The sequence below is a fragment of the Diceros bicornis genome, chromosome 30 (assembly GCF_020826845.1).
Source record: "Diceros bicornis minor isolate mBicDic1 chromosome 30, mDicBic1.mat.cur, whole genome shotgun sequence".
Classification (NCBI taxonomy): domain Eukaryota; kingdom Metazoa; phylum Chordata; class Mammalia; order Perissodactyla; family Rhinocerotidae; genus Diceros; species Diceros bicornis.
Genome location: NC_080769.1, coordinates 9,856,841 through 9,872,258, shown reverse-complemented (window position 1 = coordinate 9,872,258; position 15,418 = coordinate 9,856,841). Strand labels below are relative to the sequence as shown.

The following is a 15,418-nucleotide window of genomic DNA, read 5'->3' as shown; positions in this document are numbered from 1 at the left end:
ATGCAGGCACCACCTGACTCAACAGATTCTTGGGCCTATTGAGCCCAAGGGGTTTGAGACCCTTGGTAGTAAGGACAGTTATACTGTGATTCTGGACACACGGTTTTTGTAACATACATGTTTCTGGGTTTTAGTCTTCTGAACTGTAGAATAAGGACTGCAAGGTTATGAGGGTGATATTGGTTCATAGATAATAAAGTGTGGAACTTTCAGTGGTTGTCACCATTCAAATGCCATTTTGTAGATTAGCATTTGGCCTGTTGGTCTGTGTCTGATTTAGTAAAGGTGTTTTGTTTTGTTTTGTTTTTAATAGAGGTCACATTGGTTTATAAGTGTAAGTTTCAGGAGTACATCACTATATTTTGACTTTCGTGTAGACTGCATTGTGTTTACCACCAAAAGTTTAGTTGCCATCCATCACCATACATGTATGCCCATCTATTCCTTTTGCCCTTCCCCTCAGTAACCACCGATCTGTTCTATGTATGTGTGTTTGTTTATCTTCCACATATAAGTGAGGTCATACAGTAATTATCTTTCTCCATCTGACTAATTTCACTTAGCATACTGCCGTCACGGTTCATCTACCTATTTGCAAATGGAAGATTTTGTCTTTTTCTATGGGTGAGTACTATTCTGTTGTGTACATATATACACCACTTCTTTATCCATTCATCCCTTGATGGGTACTTAGGTTGTTTCTAAGTCTTGGCTATTGTGTATGGTGCTGCAAGAACATAGGGGTGCATATATCTTTTCAAATTACTGTGTTCATATTCTTTGGAGAAATACTCAGAAGTGTAATAGCTGGATCATATGGTATTTCTGTTTTTAATTTTTTGAGCAATCTCCATGCTCTTTTCCATAGTGGCTGCTCCAATTTACGTCCCCACCAGCAGTGTAGGAAGGTTCCTTTTTCTCCACATCCTCTCCAACACTGTTATATCTTGTCTTTTTAATAGTAGACATTCTGGGGGCTGGCCCCATGGCGTAGTGTTTAAGTTCAGCACACTCTGCTTTGGTGGCCCGGGTTCGGTTTCTGGGCACGGACCTACACCACTCGGCAGCAGCCGTGCTGTGGCGGTGACCCACTCAGGGCAAATCTTCCTCAACAAAAAAAATAAAATAGTAGACATTTTGATGGGTGTCAGGTAACATCTCATTGTAATTTTGATTTGCATTTCCCTAATAGTTAGTGATGTTGAACATCTTTTCATGTGCCTGTTGGCCCTCTGTATATCCTCTTTGGAAAATGTCTGTTCATATCCTCTGCCCAGTTTTTTAAAAACTATTTTATTAAGGTCTTATTGGCTTATAACATTGTGTAAATTTTGAGAGTGCATTATTGCATTTCAGCTTCTCTATAGACTGCATTGTATTCACCACCAATAGTCTAGTTTTTGTCCATCACCATACACATGTGCCCCTTTACCCGTTTCACCATCCCCTCACGCTTTCCCCTCGGGTAACCAACAATTTGTTCTCCTTTTAGATATGTTTGTTTATTTTCCACGTATGACTGAAATCCTGTGGTATTTGTCTTTCTGAGTCTGATTTATTTCACTTAGCATAATACCCTCAAGGTCCATCCATGTTGTTGCAAATGGAACGCTTTTATATTTTTTGATGACCAAGTAGTATTCCACTGTCTATATATACCACATCTTTTTTCTCCATTCATCTGTTTTTCTTTCTTTTTTTTTTTTTGTGAGGAAGATCAGCCCTGAGCTAACATTCATGCTAATCCTCCTCTTTTTGCTGAGGAAGACCGGCTCTGAGCTAACATCTATTGCCAATCCTCCTTTTTTTCCCCCAAAGTCCCAGTAGATAGTTGTATGTCATAGTTGCACATCTTTCTAGTTGGCTGTATTGTGGGATGCAGCCTCAGCATGACCGGAGAAGCAGTGCCTCGCTGCGTGCCCGGGATCCGAACCCAGGCCGCCAGTAGCAGAGCGCACGCACTTAACTGCTAAGCCACGGGGCTGGCCTTCCATTCATCTGTTGATAGGCACTTGGGTTGCTTCCAAGTTTTGGCTATAGTCAGTAATGTTGCCATGAAGATGAGGTGCATATATCTTTTTGAATTAGTGATTTCATGTTCTTTGGATAAATACCCAGTTGTGGGTTAGTTGGGTCTTATGGTATTTCTATTTTTAATTGTTTGAGAAATCTCCATAGTGTTTTCCATAGTAGCTGCACCAGTTGGCAGTCCCACCGGCAGTGTATGAGGGTTCCCTTTTCTCTACATCCTCTCCAACACTTATTTCTCGTCTTGTTAATTGTAGCCATTCTGAGGCGTGTAAGGTGATATCTCATTGTAATTTTAATTTGGACTTCCCTAATGATTAGTGATGTTGAACATCTTTTCATGTGCCTCTAGGCCATTTGTATGTCTTTGGAATTATGTCTGTTCATATCCTCTGCCCATTTTCTGATGGAGTTGTTCATTTTTTTGTTGTCGAGTTGTCTGCGCTCTTTATATGTTTTGGAAATTAACCTCTTGTCACATATATGATTTGTAACTATTTTCTCCCAGTTGGTGGGTTGTCTTTTCATTTTGTTGATGATTTCCTTGGCCGTGCAGAAGCTTCTTAGTCTGATATAGTCTCATTTGTTTATTTTTTCTTTTGTTTCCCTTGACTGAGTAGACATTGTATTCAAAAAGGAGTGCTAAGACAGGTATGAAAGAGTGTATTGCCTAAGTTTTCTTCCAGGAGTGTTATGCTTTTAGGTCTTACATTCAAATCTTTAATCCATTTTGAGTTACTTGTAAGCTAATGACCTAATTTCATTCTTTTGCACATGACTGTCCACAAAGACTAGCTGTCCATAGATGTGTGGTTTCATTTCTGGGCTCTCAGTTCTGTTCCATTGAACTGTGTGTCCGTCTTTCTGCAAGTACCATGCTGTTTGGATTATATACTTTGTAGTATATTTTGAAATTAGAGAGAGTGATATCTCCAGCTTTGTTCTTTTTTTCTCAGAATTGCTTTGGCTGTTCAGGGTCCTTTGTTTTTCCACATAAATTTTAGGATTCTTTGTTCTATTTCTGTGAAGAATGTCATTGGGATTCTGATTGAGATTGCATTGACTCTGTAGATTGCTTTAGGTAATATGGACATTTTAATTGTGTTAATTTTTCCAAACCATGAGCATGGAATCTCTTTCTATTTCTCTATGTCTTCTTCAGATTCTTTCAAAAATGTCTTACAGTTTTGAATGTACAGTTTTTCACATTCTTGGTTGAATTTATTCCTAGGTATTTGTTTTGTTGTGATTGTAGCTGGGATTGTATTCTTGATTTCTCTTTCTGCTAGTTGGTTATTAAGTGTATACAAATGCAGCTGACTTCTGTATGCTGATTTTGTGCCTTGTAACATTACTTTATTTGTTCATTATTTCTAATAGTTTCTTGGTGGATTCTGTAGGGCATTCTTTGTGTAGAATCATATCATCTCCAAATACTTATAGTTTTACTTTTTCCGTTCTAATTTGGACCCCTTCTTTTTGTTTTTCTTGCCTAATTTCTCTGGCTAGGACTTTCAATGCTATGTTGACTAAGAGTGGTGAGAGTGGGCATCCTTCTCTTACTCCTGTTCATAGAGGAATAGCTTTGTTTTTCAGCATTAAGTATGACGATGGCTGTGGGTTTGTGGTATATGGGCTTCATTATGTTGACATACTTTTCTTCTATATCCATTTTATTGAAACTTTTTGTCATAAACAGAAGGTGAATCTTGTCAAATGCTTTCTCTGCATCTATTGAGAGGATCATGTGATTTTTATTCTTTATTTTGCTAATGTGGTGTATTGCATTGATTGATTTGTGGGTGTTGAACCATCCCTGTGTCCATGGCATAAATACCACTTGATTGTGGTGTATGATCTTTTTAATGTATTCTTGTATTCAATTTGCTAATATTTTGGTGAGGATTTTTGCATCAATGTTCATCAATAATATTGGTTTGTAATTTTCCTTTTGTATTGTTTTTGTCTGGATTTGGTATCAGGGTAATGTAGGCCTTGTAAAATGAGTTAGGAAACATCCCATCTTCTTCTGTTTTTTGGAAGGGTTTGAGAAGGATAGGTATTAAATCTTTGCATATTTGGGAGAATTCACCAGGAAGCCATCCCATCCTGGACTTTTGCTTTTGTGGAGGTTTTTGATTACTGTTTCACTCTCTTTGTGATAGGTCCATTCAATTCTCTGTTTCTTCTTGATTCAGTTTTGAGAGATTGTATGATTCTAAGAAATTATCGTTTCTTCTAGGTTATCTAATTTGTTGGTGTATAGTTTTTCATAGTATTCTCTTATAATCCTTCATATTTCTGTGGTATCTGTTGTAATTTCTCCTCTTTCATTTCTGATTTTATCTGATCCTTCTCTTTTTTTCCTAGTGAGTCTAGCTAATGATGTGTCAATTTCGTTTTTTTTTTTTTAAAGAACAAGATCTAAGTTTCATTGATCTTTTCTGTTGTCTTTTTAGTCTGTCTTTCATTCATTTCTATTCTGAGTTATATTTTCTTTCCTTCCACGGATTTTGGGCCTCATCTGTTCTTTTTCTAGTTCTTTTAGGTGCAGTGTTAGATTGTTTATTTGAAATTTGTCTCGTTCTTTGCTGTAGGTCTGTATTGCTATAAACTTCCCTATGAGTACTGCTTTTGCTGCATGTCATAGAAACGTTTTTGTATGTTGTATTTTCATTTTCTTTTACTCCAGGTATTTTTTGACTTCTCTCTTGATTTCTTCATTGACCCAATAGTTGTTCAGTAGCATGTTGTTTAGTCTCCACGTATCTGTGACTTTTCCAGCTTGCTTCTTGTAGTTGATTTGTAGTTTCATACCGTTGTGGTCTGAAAAGATGCTTGATATTATTTCAGTCTTTCCCTAAGTTTATTGAGGTTTGTTTTGTTTCCCAGCATATGGTCTATCTTTGAGAATGTTCCATGTGTACTCAAGAAGAATGTGTAGTCTGCTTATTTTGGATGGAATGTTCTATATTTATCTATCAAGTCCATCTGGTCTAGTTTCCTGCAAGGCCAATGTTTACTTCTTGACTCTCCGTCTGGGTAATCTATCCGTTGATGTTAGTGCAATATTAAAATTTCTACTATTGTTAGGTTTGTGTCATTTTCTCCATTCATGTCTGTTAATGGTTGCTTTATATCCTTTGATACCCCTATGTTGGGTGCATATATATTAATAGAAGTTCTGTTTTCTTGGTGAAGTAGTCTCTTTATCATTATATAATGTCCATCTTTGTCTCTTGTTATCTTTTTTGGCTTGAAGTCTTTTTTATCTGGTATAAGTATGGCTACACTTGCTGTCTTTTGGTTGCCATTTGCTTGGAGTATCATCTTCCATTCTGTCACTCTCAGCCTATGTTTGTATTTAGAGCTGGGATGAGTCTCCTGGAGGCAGCATATTGTTGGGTTTTGCTTTGTAATCCATTCAGCCACTGTGTGTATTTTGATTGGTGAATTTAACCCGTTTACATTTAGAGTGCTTATTGATTATGAGGGCATAATACTGCCATTTTATCATTTATTCTTTGGTTTTTGTATATTTGCATTGTTTCTTTTTCCTTGGGTTTCTGTCTGCCATTTCAGTTTGGTGGTTTTCTCTGATGTGTGTCTCAGTTTCCTCTTTTTTTGTTGTTTTTTGACTTTGCTCTGAATTATTGTTTTGTGGTTACCATGAGGTTTGTATAAAAGACCTCTTAGATGAGATAGTCATTTTTCTTCTGATAGCATCTTCTCTCCATTTGCCTGTGTAGGTTCCATCCTTTTCCTCTCCCCCGTCTTTGTTTTTGTTGTCGTAAGTTATCCTTTTTTGTATTGCAAGTGTATGACCAAATTGAAGTGTTTATAGTTGTTTTTAATGTCTTTTTTCTCTTTAGCATTTATGTTATAATTGTTTACTAACGTATTCTGATATCGAGCTGTAATTTTCTGATTCTATCATCTTGTTCAAAGCTTTATGTACCTTTGCCTTTTTGTTTCAAGTAGGAGGCCTGTTTTCAATGTTTCTTATAAGGCAGATCTAGTGGTGACGAACTTCCTCACCTTTTCTGTGTTGGGGATAGGCTTTATTTCTGATTCATATGTGAAGGATAACTTTGCTGGATAGAGTATTTTTGGCTGGCAGTGTTTAATTTTGAATATATTATTTCACTTTCTCCTAGTCTGTAGATTTTTTTCTAAGAAATCCATTGATAGCCTAATAAGGCTTCCTTTGCAAGTTATGTTCTTCTCCTAGGCTGCCCTTAATATTTTTCCTTTGTCATTGACTTGTGACACTTCTAATATAATGTGCAATGGAGAAGGTCTTTCTGCATTGAGGTAATTAGGTGTTCTGTTAGCTTCATGTCCTTGTATATCCAGTTGCTTCACCAGGTTTGGGAAGTTCTCAGCTATTATTTTTTTTAAGTAAGCTCTGCACCTTTCTCTCTCTCCCCCTCTCCTTTTGGGATACCCATTATCCTTGTGTTGGTTTTCTTAATAAAGTTGGATATTTTTCATAGAATTTCTCCATTTGTTCAGAATCTTCTCTCTCCTCTTCCACCTGAATCATTTCTAGATTACTATCTTTCAACTTGCTGATTCTCTTTTCTGTGTGTTCTGCTGTATTTCCAATGCATTCTACTTTGTTCTTAAACTCATTTGTGTGCTTTTCAGCTCCCAATTTTTTTTTTTTTGAGAGTTTCCATCTCTTTGGTGAAGTATTTCTTCTGTTCGTTAATTTTATTCCTGAGTTCAGTAAAATACTCTTTCTGAGTATTGTTGTAAGCCTTTGTCTTTCTTCATGACAGCTATCTTGAATTTTCTATCAGTTAGATTGCAGTCTTCCGTGACTTGAAGTTTGGCTTCTAGGTAAATGTCATTTTCTTTTAATGCTGCTGGGTTACTTTTGTTCTTTATGGTGGCTAATGAGTTCCTCTGCCAGTGCATTTGGGGTAGGAAAGTTTTCTTATTTGGGTGAGCTTTGTTTATTTTGATTTTGAGCTGCTTCTCTTGTATTTGAGAGCCTCTTTTCTCTGTTCTCCACTGTGTTTGCCAGATGAGTCATCAGTAACCTCATTGTGCTGCCTGTGTTTCTGAGATTACTGGTTCCTTGCTGCCTACAATGTTGCTACAGTTGTGGGTTTCACCGGGGTGAGAGCGCCTCTGCTGATTCTGGGGTTGCCTGGGTTGGGGATTCCCCCATTGCACCAGGAGCACAGGGAGAGTGGGGCAGGATCTAGGGTCATGGGCACCTCTGCCAGTCTTGGTTTGTTGGTTTGCAGGCACTGCTGCTACAGGTGAGGAGAAAGAAGTTTGCATGTGTCTCTGCATCTGGGGATGACTGGAGTCATTGGCTCTGTTGTCACTGTTTTCTGGGTCTCTGTGGGTTCTCCATGGGCTCAGACACTGCTGCTGCATGTGCCCCCTTTACAGCTGCTCTTCGATTATCTGGGGGTGCTGGCAACGCTGCTGCCAGGGATGCTGGGTTTGCGAGTGTTGCTGCTGCTGTCAGCTTGCCCAGGTTTGCAGATGACACTGCTACCACCACAAGGGAAGGAGTACCTGCGTCACAAGTACCACTGGGGCTCCCTAAGTTCTGGTCTCCAGTGCCTGTGTGGGTCCTGGAACTTCAGGTCACAGGCACCAGCACTGCTGCCAGGGACCTGAGGTGTTGTATGCAGCACTTGCGGCTGCAAGGCCTGTGTTGGTGTGACACCGCTGGAGCTGTCATGGTCACTGCTGTGGCACCGAAACCTCAGGTTAACAGTGCTACCTGCCACTGCTTGGGGAGAGGGAGGGACTGAGCCGTGAGTGCCACTGTGACTCATGCAGCCACTGGCATGATTCCTGGAACCTCAGGTCAGAGGCACCACTGCCACTCCAGGAGGTGTCAGAGTCTTGGATGCAGCCCCTGCTGCTGGCAGGGTCAAGGTCAGGGTCAGAGGCACTGCCCCCAGGGTAGGTGGAGCGGCCTGGGTTACAGGTATCATCACATTTCTTGGAGCCTTTGGTCATGGGCCTGCAGTGCTTCCCAGTGCCTCCTGCAGCGTGGGCTGCGTGAATTCCTGGGGCTTCCGTTCATGCGTGTGACCTCAGTTCTTGGAGTCTCTGGTTAGAGGTGCAGCCACAGTTCCTGGGACTTCCAGTCGCAGGAGCTGCTGCTCCCCTAGTTCCACCAGGTACAGGAAGTGTAGTCAACCCACCTTCAGATGTATAGATGTATGGATTTCTCAGGTGTTCAGGTGTGCTCTGCAAAGGGTCCTTTGTTGTTCTTTGGATGTCCTACTGGTTGTAACTTAGAAGGGAGAGACTAACTGGACAATTTGGTCTGCCATGATGTTGACCTCACACCGAAGGTTATTGATTTTTAATAAAAAGGTGACCTTTAATACAAAGTGTTAAAAGACAATTTAAGAAACATGAAGGAAGTCTATGGAAGAAACAATAAGTACAAAAGCCAATTGTGTGCAAAATGAAACTGATAAGTAAAACGAAAACGTGCTCATCTGAAAAACACGCATAAAATAGACAAATGTTGGGGACGTGTGATACGGCACTGCCGTTTTGCCAGGGAAAGAGAAGAGTGCAGAACTCTCTATGATTTGAATGCTTCCAACCAAGACTTGTGGGGGCTTCCCAGGACTTTCATGTTTTGAGTTCTTTTGTAAAGACATTGACATACTTTTTCTAATCCTTTAGGATCAGGTGTGGAAGAGCTAATGGTTATTTCCCTTTTCTTTTATTTTGTTATTCAGGAACCAATAGAATATATGTGCTTTGTGTGTGTGTGTGCAGGACACTTGTTATTTTCTCACCTGGTTGATTGTTTTCCCTTATCAGTGATGAATTGTTATATCAATTATTACTCTATTGTATATATTCTCCAGTAGCATTGTTGGATCTTTAATGCTTAGGACATTTTCTGTATGCGTTAGTGCCCTCAACGGAGTACCTAGTACAGGGACATAACTTCTTCGTTATTTACTGAAAGAATCAAGGAATAAGGCAGTGACAAGAACTTAAAAAGGAAGCCCATACAGAGCTTCAGACTTCGCCAGCATCCTTCAAGGGACGCTCAAGAGTGTTGACTGAATAAAATATTTCTTTTTGTTTCTCTTCATATGCCCAGGAGCATTCTTGACCAGTCCCATCCAGTAGCATGTGTAGATCCCATATGTATTGAAAATATGTACTTAAGCATGAAAGCAACATAAAAGAATTAATATATTTTACATTACTATCTATATTTGAACTGTTCTAAATTCACCGGACACTAATTTTTGATCAACTGTGTTTGATTTGTGTTTAGATCATACAGAATTTAGAGTTGAAAGAGTAGATTCAAATATGCAAGTTGTTGCAAATATAAAAGTGAGCTGTAAGCTCCTAGTGAGACATCTGGTACAGATGGTCTTCAGAAAGTGGCAATTGATTTTATTGATACTCTTGGTATAGAGCATACTGTTTTAGAAGATTTTAGGTCCTCCCTGCACAATATAGATACCTTTGGTGTGGACCTGAGCAGTCATGCTGCTGGTTTATCTAGGAGGAGCTTAAGTGGGTCAGAGAATGCTGTTCTATAAGTCAGCTTCCTGGTATATGTCAATTAGGGAGAGTGGCTGCATGATCGCATTCATCAACTTGGTTGTCTTGACAAATGAACAGACATATTTCTAAAGGTTTAAGTTTCCTTCCCTGTAAAGTGAAACCATTACGCTTTTCCTGATGGGCAGCATGGCTTGCAGTCCCCTTTTGTGGCTCCACATGAGACAGGACTACTCTGGCATTGGATGGCAGTACCATCTATTTGTGTGAGAATTCTTGAGTGTGCAGGGATATTTGGGAATTTCAAGCTAGAATGGAATGACTTCCAGGCAGGTGAATGTGGGAATTATGGTCACCTCTAGACCCTCAAGCCTTCTTTCTTTCCTCCTAGGTCGTCTTTCTAAGGACTCCTTCTGCCTTCCTGAGGAAAAGATAGAATCAGAAAGGATGGCAACTGAGTGTTTGACCAGTATTTCTCAGGTAATTAGAAAGTGTATCCTTCTACAAAGTGATATATTGCTTCCACCAGTTAGACACATTTCCTTCTAGGCAGAACTGTATCTAGAGTTTCTTGAAGAAATCAAGCCTCTCAAGGACTGAGTCCCTTTTGAATTCCCTCCTAAAGTGGAGCCTCATATTGGTTCCTGTGAATAATCTCAGTGTTTCAATAATTACTTTCTATCTAATATTGTCTTTTATGATGGTGATTGCATATTTTTTATTTAGCTACATGCTCTAAGGTAATGAAAATGAAAGTGTCCATTTCTCAAAGAATCTATTCATTCATCATCTTTTCCAAGTGTTTACAATTTGCTTAGAGCTATGCTGCCTGAGGGAAGTAAGATGAGAAGAGCTTTTAGTCTAGTTCTTGCGAGATAAGTTCATGTGTCAGAGGTTCCATTAAAGCCATAACTGGAGGATATCAATTGTGAGTGAGTGTAGACAGAGAGAAGAGTACACAGGAGCATTGCACCCTGGGGGAGATGATGAGAGACCTTGAAACGCTCTTTTGCCATGAGATCTCCCTTCTTCATGCCCCAGTGAATGCTGGCAGAGATGTTACTTTACTGAAACCAGCTTGTGTGTGATGATTTAGGACTCAGTTACCTTTGCTGATGTGGCTGTGCACTTTACCCGAGAGGAGTGGACTCTACTGGACCCAGCTCAGAAAAATCTATACAGAGATGTGATGCTGGAGACCTACAAGAACCTGACCACAGTAGGTAAGGCTGCCATCTTTCCTGTAGCCTCTTATGGAACAGATATATATGATGTATTTACTGTGTTGTAGTATTGGTGATGTGAAATCCGCACATAATGGAAACCAGCAGACACTAGTCTCTACACTAATGGGTTTTAATCTAGTGTGGTTTCTGTAAAAATGTATTTTGAGGACTAACACCATCCCCATGACTCTCTCAGAAATGTGCGTTCTCAGACTCCACTTTTGATACAGTGAATGAAACTCTGGCATTGGGCCCAGACATCTGTTGTTTTTTGGGGGTTTTTTTTAGTGAGGAAGATTAGCCTTGGGCGAACATCTGTTGCCAATCCTCCTCTTTTTGCTCGGGAATATTGGCCCTGGGCTAACATCAGTGCCCATCTTCCTCTACTTTATCTGTGGGATGGCTGCCCCAGCATGGCTTGATATGCAGTGTGTAGGTCCATGCCCAGGATCTGAACCTGCGAACCCTGGGCTGCCAAAGTGGAGCATGCAAACTTAACCACTACGCCACTGGGTTGGCACCCAGACATCTCTGTTTTAATGAAAACAGTGGACATGGTTCCAGTGGACAACAAAGTGTGACAACCACTGATGTAGTAGTTTCTCCATGAGAATGAATATCTCTTTTACACTTACTTTATTTTCTATTTCAGTAAAAGTCTTAATGCTCTGTAATGTGTATGTATATGTCTCAACGTAGGTTTCAGGAGCGAGAGATAACCAGTCTCTTTCATGCACAGAAAGAGGAGATATTTGCATTTTTATCTCCTTTGAAATAATTTTAGTGTGTTCATTAGAAGTATAGGATCTGATTCATGGGAAAGTTTGTCATCTTTTGCAGGGGCCCTTTCTATTAATACATCTTTCCCTGTTAACAGAACATCTGTTATTCAAACCCAGTCTGATCTCTTGGTTGGAAGAAGAAGAGTTGAGTACAGTGCAGAGAGGAGTCTTCCAAGGTGAGTGATTGTGAAGAACTTCCCTGATAGTGAAAATTTCAGTATGTTTGGAATTATAATGAGGAAACTTGGGCCGGCCCTGTGGCTTAGCAGTTAAGTGCGCGCGCTCCACTACTGGCAGCCCAGGATCGGATCCTGGGCGCGCACTGACACACCGCTTCTCCAGCCGTGCTGAGGCTGCATCCCACGTACAGCAACTAGAAGGATGTGCCACTATGACATACAACTATCTACTGGGGCTTTGGGGGAAAAAAAAAGAAGGAGGATTGGCAATAGGTGTTAGAGCCAGTCTTCCTCAGCAAAAAGAGGAGGATTAGCATGGATGTTAGCTCAGGGCTGATCTTCCTCACAAAAAAAGAAAAAAGTGAGGAAACTTTAAGATGTGCTTTCTCTAGAAGGCTGAAGTCACTAGTCTCTGAAGCTTTGGGCTATTGTCAACTTCTCATACATTCTTAATTTACGTTTAATCAAAATTTCTTGTGATCTCACAAAATGACTTGTTCTGCTTCGTTTTTAACTTTATCATTTGGATATATGCTTTTTGTCTATAACTTTCTACTTTCTTTCCCTGATAGTGTTCTGTTTTTTTTCTCCGTCGTATTTAATTTTCATAGAATCATTTTAATCAACTACTGAATTTTGACCACATGTCCTTAGCGTTGAAAATTTTTGACATAGGTATAGTCTTCAAATCTATTTTACCCTTTTTTTGTTTAATGTTTTAATTAGGAAATAATACAGTGAGCCTTATTGTTTTTAACTCCTTAAGCCTACATTTCTCTCTGCAAATTCCTACATTTGTTATTCTTTTTTATTTTAGAACGGGAAATGCAACTTAAAACCAAAGACTCAGCAATTCAGCAGGATATGTTGGGGGAGAAAACACCCAATAGGCTAAAAATGGTAAGAACAGTAAGTTTAAAAAGAGATATTTCTTATTTTCTGCATTCAACGAAGATTGAGATTTTCATTAGATGGAACATGAACATAACTGGTAAATATTTGAGGTAAGTAGCATTTGTCCAAGAGAGAGCAATGTCTTTGGGAAGATATTCTGAATATGCTAAACTGGGGGATATCCTAAACCTCGCTTGAAAGTTGTTGCTTCAGAATTCCCACAAGGACTCATTTCCACTTATATAACTAGACATTGACTTTTTAAAACAATTCTATGAAACTGTACAGAAATCTTTTAAAATTACAGTAGATGGCATATCATTCCAGCAGAAGGATTCCATCATTCAACTTGAAAGAAATGAACGGGGTAGGAAGTGTATGAGTGTACTGGAAATGGTCATCATCATCATCATCATTGTAGTACTGTTTCTATTTTCAGATGGGTGGGATCAATTAGTGAGTCTGAAAAATCTTTGAATCTTCATTCTTTATTCTTTAACAGGAGAAAATCCACAATGAGTGGGAACTCTCTGATTGTGAGCAGTGTGGGAAAGTCTTCAGTGAACATTCATGTCTTAAGACCCAGAGGAGAACTCAACATGGAGGGAACAGTGATGAGGATAATCAGTATGAAAAAAGCTTCCTTACGCCGCACAAGAAAACCTCACCTGGAGAGAAACATTCCATGTTTAATCAGCGGGGAAAAGCCATCAGCCTGACTCCAGATATTGTGCACTGTAAAACTAGCATGCAAGAGAAAGCCTTGGAATGCAGTGATGGTGGGAAAGCCTTTGTTAATCAGTCTTACCTTCAGGCACCAATGAGAACTCACAATGGAGAAAAACTCTATGAAGGGAAGGAATGTTTGAGATCTTTTATTTACTCAATAAGCCGTGGTGTGCAGGTACAAACTGACACTGCTAATAATCATTACAAATATAAAGAATGCAGAAAATCCTTCAAACAATCTGTATACCTTAATGCTCACTTTCAAATTCACACTGGAAGAAAACCCTTTAAGTGTGAGGAATGTGCGAAGGCCTTTATTAAGTCTTTTGAACTTATTGAACATGTGAAAACACACACAGGAGAGAAGCCCTTTCTTTGTGAGGTATGTGGAAAATCCTTTAGAATTTCCTCATACCTTCACGTTCACAGTAGAATTCATACGGGAATAAAACTCTATAAATGTAAGAAATGTGGGAAAGGCTTTAAACGTTCTGTGCATCTTAATGTTCACATGCGAACCCACACTGGAGAGAAACCCTATGAATGTAAGGAATGTGGGAAAGCCTTCACTCAATCCTCAGGTCTCATTTACCACAATAAAATTCACACTGGAGAGAAGCCTTTTAAATGTGATACATGTGGGAAAGCCTTTGGTAGTTTTTCAAATCTTACTGCCCATTTTAGAACTCACACTGGAGAAAAGCGTTTTGAGTGTAATATATGTGGGAAAAGATTTAGCAGTTCTTCATACTTAGTCATTCACAACCGTACTCATACTGGAGAGAAACCCTATAAATGTCAGGAATGTGGAAAAGGCTTTGAACGTTCTGTGTCCCTTAAAGTTCACATGCGAACCCACACTGGAGAGAAACCCTATGAATGTAAGGAATGTGGGAAAGCCTTCACTCAATCCTCAAGCCTTAGTGACCATAGAAAAACACACACTGGAGAGAAGCCTTTTAAATGTGACACATGTGGGAAGGCCTTTGCTCTTTCCTCACATCTTAACAGACATTTTAGAACTCATACGGGAGAAAAACCTATTGAGTGTAACATATGTGGGAAAACATTTAGCAATTATTTGTACTTTGTCATTCACAAGCGTACTCACACTGGAGAGAAATGTTAGAAATGTAAAGAATGTGGGAAAGCGTTCAGTTTTCCCATTTCTTTTTGGTATCGTGAAAGAACTCACCTGGAGAGAAATTGTATCAATATAAGGAATGTGTTGTAGTCCTCAGTAGTCCCAATTCACATTGAAGACATGAAAGGACCACACTAGAGAGATACTCTACAAATGTAAGGAATGAGGGAAAGGCATCAGAATCTCATCACAACCCAGCATGTATGGACTAACAGTGAAACCATACCATTAAGAAACATGGAAGCACTTCGCTATTTTCTCAGTGAAATATATATGTTTTTTATATATAAGAGACCTTGTAATGGAGAGAAATCCAAGTGATGTAATGTGGGAAAATTGTGCTAATGTTCACTTGTGATTTTGTTGTAGAGAAAAACTTTGTGAATGTAAAAAATGTTGTATTATCATTTTTAATAAGATTGTTTCTGTTCCTTAATGAACATTGGATAATTCAAATTCAAGAGAAACTGAATATAGAGAATGCTACCCTGAGTGTGAATCATGGGGTCTTCTGAGATATGGGGCATTCTCAGTGGTTCTATAGGTATAGCATTTGTGATTAGGCCCTGTTGGTTCCTACACATGATGTGACTTTCCACCAATAGGCCAGTCTAGTTGCTACACCTGGTTTGCAACCTGGTCAAAGAGGGTCAATAGGATTCACACTTGATTCTCTTCTAACCACCTGGATTTGTACACTGAAAATTACAAAACATTGCTGAAAGGATTTGAAGGAGACATAAATAAATGGAAAGTTATCCTATGCTCAAGAATAGGAAGAGAATATCATCATCATGTCACTACTAATCTAAGTGATCTATAGATTCAGTGCCATCAATATTGCAATGGCCATTTTTTGCAGAAATGGAAAAGCAAAACCTCAAATTCATAGAGTGTCACAAGGGACCCTGAATA

General features: G+C 39.2%; 1 pseudogene; it reads left to right on the top strand.

The window, feature by feature from the left end:
- Positions 1–328: 328 nt before the first annotated feature.
- LOC131394414 (zinc finger protein 266-like) lies at positions 329–14,996 on the top strand (annotated as a pseudogene).
- Positions 14,997–15,418: the final 422 nt, after the last annotated feature.